The sequence below is a fragment of the Myotis lucifugus genome, unplaced genomic scaffold (assembly GCF_000147115.1).
Source record: "Myotis lucifugus unplaced genomic scaffold, Myoluc2.0 scaffold_7133, whole genome shotgun sequence".
In the NCBI taxonomy this organism is placed as follows: domain Eukaryota; kingdom Metazoa; phylum Chordata; class Mammalia; order Chiroptera; family Vespertilionidae; genus Myotis; species Myotis lucifugus.
In genome coordinates, this window is record NW_005878181.1 from 1 (window position 1) to 5,653 (window position 5,653).

At 49.1% G+C, this 5,653-nt stretch overlaps 1 long non-coding RNA gene across 1 annotated transcript; it reads right to left on the minus strand.

Annotated features, from left to right (window-relative positions):
- Positions 1-3,938: 3,938 nt before the first annotated feature.
- On the minus strand, positions 3,939-5,392 carry LOC111824794. The gene is made up of 2 exons (XR_002827874.1): positions 5,127-5,392; positions 3,939-4,318 (listed from the first exon to the last, which is right to left on the minus strand). It is a non-coding gene; the product is annotated as an uncharacterized LOC111824794 (long non-coding RNA).
- Positions 5,393-5,653: the final 261 nt, after the last annotated feature.

The window sequence follows — 5,653 nt, forward strand, 5'->3', positions numbered from 1 at the left end:
CAGCGTGATTCACAGGAACAAACCAGAGTGGGTTTTGGTGTGCGATCAACACACCAACGAGGGTACGAGCGTTTCACCACCCTCGGTCCCATCCAGGTCCGACACACACAGGTGAGGCCATGATGGAAGTCGGTCCACCAACCGCAGAAATGCAAACCAGCACCACGTTCCTGTGCCTCTAACATCTCAATTTGATCAAATTATTTCTTTATCTAACTAACTGGCCAGAGAGAGCTGCTGGGCCGCGAAGGGAGCCTCTGTGGTCTGTGGACTACTCTGATCTGAAGACAATCAAGGCCCCAGTGACTCAGGCAGAGCTTCTCCCTTCTCCCTAAGTGCTGCCAAGAACTTGGATGGAGGGCCCGTTCCCGGAAGAGTCATCACCAGAGAATTACAAGGAGGATGGGCCAGCTGGTGGGCTGGGGGGCTACGAAGGGAAGTTGTGTCCCGGTATCTCTGCGGGGCAGGAAAGTACTTGTTTATCAAGCATTTGCGCTCCCATCTTCTTCCCAGCTCAGCATGGCTGCCTGCCTGCCCCGGGCCTCAGTCTTATGGGGCTCCCATACGTATGCCATTACATTTGTTTTTCTCCTGTTAATCTGTCTTATGTCTATTTAATTAACAGACCAGCCAAAGAACCTGGAAGGGTAGAGGAAAAATTGTCCTCCCCCAAAGGAGGAGAAATTGAATGGGATTTACTTAGAAAACAGAGATGCTCTGCGTTGAGGGGTCCCAGGGTACGTGACCAGGCGCGGGCAAGAAGAGCCTCCACGTCCACCCTGAACACGAAAGACGTTCCCTTGGCGCTCAGGCCCGTTTCTTCCATTTCCAAATTGAATCCATTCTTTTTTATTTATTTATTTTCTTAATTAAACATTTTTATGTTGACACAACTGCAGATACCCCCCATTTTCCCCTACTTTGCCCACCTCCGCCTCCCCCTCCCTTGGCCTTCACCACACCACTGTCCCTGTGCATGGGGAATGCATATATGTTCTTTAGCCAACCCCTTCACCTTTCTTACCCAGTCACCCACCCCCTCCCCAGGCACCCACCAGTCTGTTCCGTGTATCCATGCTTCTGGTTCCATTGTTCACCGAACTGTTTATATGCCCTACGATTTTGAGGCCGGTCTTTCTTTCCACCTCCTTGAAATGATCACTCAAAAAAACGCCATGGAAATGGTCTCTCCCACATACCGTAAAAATCAAAGGTTTATGTCTGGGGGAGCGCACATTGTTTCTGAACGCCTGCTGGAGCAGTCTGAAAAGCCACGACACTCCAAACGGTGACTCAGCTGATGTGCGGTTCTTGGTATTCGGTAATTGGAACAGCAAAACGAAGTCATCTAAGCAAGCGGTGTGTGTTTTGAAAAATAATAATCACACACCTCAGTGTTTTATCTGCCTCCTATACACGACAAAGTATATTCCGCAGGAAGTTCTTTCTGAGGTAAACAAGCCCCACCCCCTGAACTGTGCCTTGTTTTACAGTGTGCTCATATTCTAACTTCCTGTAACAAACAATTGAAAGAAAGGAAACCCTTTTTAGGCTGCCTACATAAACAAGCGAAGGACGGGCTAGTTTTCTAGTTGAACTGCTTTAATATGTGATTCAGTTCAACAGGCCCTCCAAAACACCCCATCTCCCACCCAGTTTCCCTTTCCGTGGAAAGGAAATAATGAAAATTAAATTGCATCTCCTTGGCTCAGTCTAAAGCAGGAGGTTTCTATTTACTGGCATGAACCAGGTAACAGAGACGTGCGTGGGAGAAAGCACACCTGGGCCTCAAAGGCATGACCCACTGCCCTCCGTCTGGGTGGGGAGGCCGGGCTCTGGGTCCTGGCCTTGGAGGCTGTCACCCCCTGCCCTCCGTCTGGGCACTGGGAGACCTGGCTCTGGGTCACTAGACCTCGGAAGCTGTCTGACCTCCAGAGCCCGGATTCTTCATGATGGAGAAGAAGAATCTTTCTTCCATGGGCCCTGGTGAGGATTAAGTGAAATTGTGCTGATAAAGGGCTTAGCAAAATGTTTTGTTACAACCGACATCTGCACCCCCCTCCTAGTTTTATTTTTCTCTGTAACACATATCACCAACCAATACATCAGACACCTTACACATCTGCTTAGGGTTTTTGGGGGGAGGGCTCCATCGCCCATTAGCGTACAAGCTCCATTAGGGTCTGTCATGCTCATGGGTGTCCCTGGAAAGAGCCTGGCACATAGCAGGTGCTCAAGCTACATTCACTGAATTACTTGCTCACCTGGTCTTGTCTGCTTACAACAGAGAGGGCATGTCCATGCTACTGGGCCAAGGTGATGGCCAAAGTGAGGATTCCCCCTGGCTGTACCCTCTACTGAATAAAAACAGCAGTACAACAGGAAATGGCTTCGAAGGGGAGGTGGGGAGAAGGAAGAAGGATCAGGCTGGGGTCAGAGATAATGTAAGACCTTCTCTCCATTCTGTTGTCTGGTCACGGACTCCAGTAATACAAACCACCTTTGTTTCCTTGACACGTCTAATGAAAATGTCAGATGAAAATTAAAACCAAGTGAAAATTAAAGAAAGCCTTCCAGCTATTAAAATCTTGTTAGAATCCCTCAAAAGTTAAATCCCTGCCCTAGCCGGTTTGGCTCAGTGGATAGAGCGTTGGCCTGCGAACTGAAAGGTCCCAGGTTCGATTCCGGTCAAGGGCACATGCCCAGGTTGTGGGCTCGATCCCCAGTGGGGGACGTGCAGGAGGCAGCCAATCCATGATTCTCTCTCATCATGGATGTTTCTATCTCTCTCTCGCTCTTCCTTCCTCTCTGAAATCAATAAAAATATATTTTAAAAAAAGTTAAATCCCTATAATGTCGCCCCAGAATAATTCCCTTACAGTGATATTTTTAAAATTAAAAGCCAAAACTATTAGGTTAGCTTTGTACATAGCCTAAGAAAATGTATCAATGCAAATGATCACTTCCAATTACCAGACTGAAGAATGAAAATGGTTGTGCTTAGCATTCCAAGCACTCTCCTTAGAAGTTTAGTGGTGACATTTCACTCTAGGGTCAGCTCCTTCCCATCGGGGCCTCATGGGAGTGGGCAGTGGTGTGAGCTCCCTTCCCCAAGGCACCTCCATCAGTCAACCCCCACAGAGTGCCCTGGGATACCAGGCTGGGGCCCCATCCAATCAAATGCAGGAAAATCCCTATCGACTTCCAACCTAGTGAATTCTGGGAAGTGCTGCCCAGATTCCCAGCTCCCTTGATTTTAATACAGACAAGCTCCCTGGGTGTCAGGAAGTCGGTGCACTGGGTAACACATTTCCTACCCTCCTGCCTCAGTTCCTCTGCAGGCAAAACACTCACCAGGAGCAGCAGCTTTCACAGCAGACAATTTGGCTGGAATAAATTCCCACCGTGAAGCCTGCTCACCACATGGATGCTACCCCTGCCCCTGGAGAGTAGAGTCCACAGGGTCTCTGACCCCTCTTCCCAACACACACACACACACACACACACACACACGAGCTCACCAGCCCCTCCTCACATCCCAGACTGTCTTGCCTTCCTCCCCTCACTGTGCTATTCTTTTAGGAATAACAGCTCCTCCCAGATTATCATTATCGATTAAAATTCAGCTCTCTGCCCCTCGTTAAGAACCCGACCCAAACCCCACCGTTTATGCTCACACTTTCCAGCTCTCACCGTGATCAGCTAAAGTACGAAAATAATGCCCATTACCAATCTATGAAAAACGAATGGTTCAGTTATTTATAGCAACGCCCAATAACTCCGCTGCTCTTATGAATAAACCCTCAGGATTCCCTCTGCCAGTCTTCCTCTAAAGAATATTTGAAGCCATGCTCAGAGCTGCCAGCATAAAGCCCAGAGAGGAAGTAGAAGTGGAGGATGAAGTGGAAGAGAGCAGAGAGCAGAAAGGGACACACGTCTGCATGACTCTCAGTACATGGGGAGAGGGCCACGATTTTATCCAGGAGACAGCAGTTCAGTTAAGGATTGTTTGTTTAGCGCTGGCTTTGTGCCGTGGCCCAAAGATATAAAGGCACAGATACAGCTCCCTGAATGGTGAGTGATTTCAACAGAAGGCGCTCACGGCTGTGGGATAGTCCATTCAGGATGATTATGATGATGATGATGATGATTATGATGATGATTATGATGATGATGATTATGATGATGATGATGATGATGGTGGTGGTGGTGGTGATGGTGATGGTGGGAGGGGGCACTCAGCACCAGGAGAGATGCTGACTGTGGCCTATGAGGTCAGGATGGGCTTCACGGAAGAAGATGACCCACCAGTATCAACCTTGGGTCCAAAAGATAGGTTTTCTCATCAACCCGGGTGCAGGGTAGTTAAACCCTGCAGCCACCTGTAAACCAGGGGTCAGCAACTAGGGCCCCTGGGCCACATCTGCTGTTTGTTTTCATCAATAAAGCTTTACTAAAACACAGCCACGTGCATTTGTTTGCTCTCTTCTATGAAGACTTTCAAGCTACAATGACAGGACTGAGTGGCTGTTACAGATGTCACACGTCCTGCAAGGCTTAGCAGTGGTTCTCAACCTTCTGGCCCTTTAAATACAGTTCCTCATGTTGTGACCCAACCATAAACTTATTTTCGTTGCTACTTCATAACTGTAATGTTGCTACTGTTATGAATCGTAATGTAAATATCTGATATGCAGGATGGTCTTAGGCGACCCCTGTGAAAGGGTCGTTTGACTGCCAAAGGGGTCGCGACCCACAGGTTGAGAACCTCTGGCTTAAAGTGTTTCCTACACGACCCTCTGTGGAAAAGCCGGCTGACCCCATCCCAGACCACCCTTTTTCTTCCTAGTGTTTCCAATAATTCATCCTTTCCCCCAGTTTTTTGTACCATCAAGTTTCCTACCGCAATGTCACCAAAACACAGGAAAAGAGAAAACATATTCTGTATGAAGTTTCATTACTAAAGGGAAAATTCAAAACAACCTCCCAACACACCAGAGAAGCAAAACAAGTTATTTGTCGTGCATTTAGAACACGATGGAGATCAGGGAGCTAAAGTGTACCGGTCTGAACATGAACTTGGCAGCTGAGAGCCCTCAGACCCAGGTCTGGCCCCAGGAGCTCACCTTTGACATCATTAAAGCTCGTTTCTGAAAACCCTTCACTCAGGTCGATCAAGGTCCCCTCGGACTTGCACCGGGGGAGGCCGCTGGCGTTGGCGGCTCGGATCCGCTGAGCTGCCATCCTGGAACTCTTCCTGGGTGAGCCGCTACGGTTCCATGTTCCTTCCTCCAGCTACTCCAGCGACTGCGGAAGCTTCTGCCTCAGGCAACCATGCTGCCCGCCGTGCCCGCGGTGCAATGCTTCCTCCTGAAAGCAGAGGAAGAAAACATTTCCCCTGAGCAAGTGGAACGTGGGTTAAAAAGTAACTTTATGGGAGGCGGGAAGCCTCTTTCTTCCAGAGCCCATTCCCATAAAGAGAGACTCGAGTCACTTCCTCTGCCCGGGGTCCATGCACCCGGCCCAGCAGTGTTCTGGCCGCTGTGGGTGCCCTCTCTTCCTGGGCACAGGGGGTTGTGAGACTGGCTCTAGCACCTGGCTCGCCCGTTCACTCGCCAGAGGAGGAAAAACGGAATCTGTGCAGTCCACACAG